Genomic DNA, 1651 nt, shown 5'->3' with positions numbered 1-1651 from the left:
GTCATAGAAAAGAATTTGTACTTTCATCTTTTTCTCCAGCTTGTCAATCAAGTCAGTCAAATCAGGCCCACAAAGGGAAGCCAACCTCCTTTTTATAAGGTATTTGAAGTATTTAGAGCAGTAGGAGTGAGGCTGTAGTGTAATCAGTATTAACATCTGATTCTTTTTGAAAACAAAAATATATATATAGCAGTGCACATAGACTGTATTAAAAGATGGATGTAGCATCTATGATGTCACTCATTGGTTTTTGAAGTCCCATCATAAAGCCATCTTGTTCTTTTGCTTGTTTTTTGTTTTTCATTTTGTTTTGTTCTTTTAAGGTTTTTTTTTGTTTTGTTTTTTATTTTTTGGACCAGAAGTGACCATATTTGGATGAGAGGGTGGAGTGCTAATTTTTTAGCTAACATTTGCTTTAATTAGCAGTTATCTGTGTCTGCTAAGTAACATACAGATGAAGTACTAGAATTTAACTAGTTGTGAAAACTGGAGCACAGATAGTCTGTATGCATTTAACCAGACACCAATCAATGTCTCCAGTTTCCGGAGATGAAGCCTGCCAGATATCTGTCAGTAAAAGAGGCCACGGACCTGATAATAATTATATGTTTAACTTTAATAATGTTTAAATGGGGGAGTTACACAAACAAAATTGTTATAAAGTAGGAAAGTGGCTAAAAAGACCAAAACTATGTTTATTTTTGCTTTAAGCTGGTCATTTTAACATGGGAGTTTTATGGAGATTGACTCACTTTTGGAGCAAGCCTCCAGTGGTCATTAAAGGAATTGCAGTTTTGGGCACTGCGTTGGTTTGGTTTTGGCTTCAGCTTCGCTGCAGAATGTGTTCACACAGAGACGGCTCTAATCGTGGGGTGTAAAGTCAACATCAAGCATACATTTACATGTTAACCATCACATTCATTCAGAGTCAGAAGAGAGGTCTCGACCCACCATGTTTGTATTTCTAACAGCGACTTCCCCAGTTTGTCCTTTCTGGAGTTTTTCTGTTCTTCGTTGTGTAAACGTTCAGTTTTAAGTGCCTCTCATCCTGTTTTCACGTTTGTATTTGTGGCTTCCAAAGCAAACTTACAGAATTTGGTGGGGATATGGCGCCATCTTGTGGCCGATTATAGTGCACTTCACTGACCTCACAACCTGTCAAAAACAGCTCTACCCAGTATCTCCCAAATAACTTCAGCAGGTGCACTTAAATGTTTCCTCAGAAAGGTTTGGGGTTATGTGTTGTGCACAGCTAAACTCACTCACTTCCTTTTAGGAGTTCTTCCACACTTTTAGTTCATTTTCTTCATTTCCCCTCTGAAGCAGAGAGAAGCTGCTGTGAGGTTAAAAAAAAACATAACGTGAGACAGAAATTGTATCCCAGAGATTAACCAGTGAACCAAAATCACTTAAAACTTTGAGACACTTTTAAAATTTTAAAAGAGGATATTACTTGATTTTCTCTCAATAAACCAGCATCTTGTGTATATTTTAGTCCTTTTGTTTTCTAGCCTCTGATCCTTTTTGAGTTATACTTCATCAGATTCTTTAAACCCTTCATTCAGAGCTTTAACCCGTGTTGTAGTGCAGACTATTTCCTGAGGGGTATTGTCAGTATTAAAACCTTTGTGTTGCTACATGGTTGGATGTC

At 37.2% G+C, this 1651-nt stretch overlaps 1 protein-coding gene across 2 annotated transcripts in view; it reads left to right on the top strand.

The window, feature by feature from the left end:
* The window catches only part of daam2 (dishevelled associated activator of morphogenesis 2), a gene marked incomplete in the record, with an annotated part of 106101 nt that extends 105255 nt beyond the window's left edge, over positions 1 to 846 (top strand). For both annotated transcript variants that reach the window (XM_014337333.2, XM_042225605.1), the window contains 1 exon segment: positions 1 to 846.
* Between the last annotated feature and the right edge of the window lie 805 nt (positions 847 to 1651).

The sequence above is a fragment of the Haplochromis burtoni genome, unplaced genomic scaffold (assembly GCF_018398535.1).
Source record: "Haplochromis burtoni strain Fernald_Lab_line unplaced genomic scaffold, NCSU_Asbu1 Contig_176, whole genome shotgun sequence".
NCBI lineage: Eukaryota > Metazoa > Chordata > Actinopteri > Cichliformes > Cichlidae > Haplochromis > Haplochromis burtoni.
The sequence above is the reverse complement of the archived record's forward strand: the minus strand, read 5'-3'. Positions and strand labels throughout refer to the sequence as shown.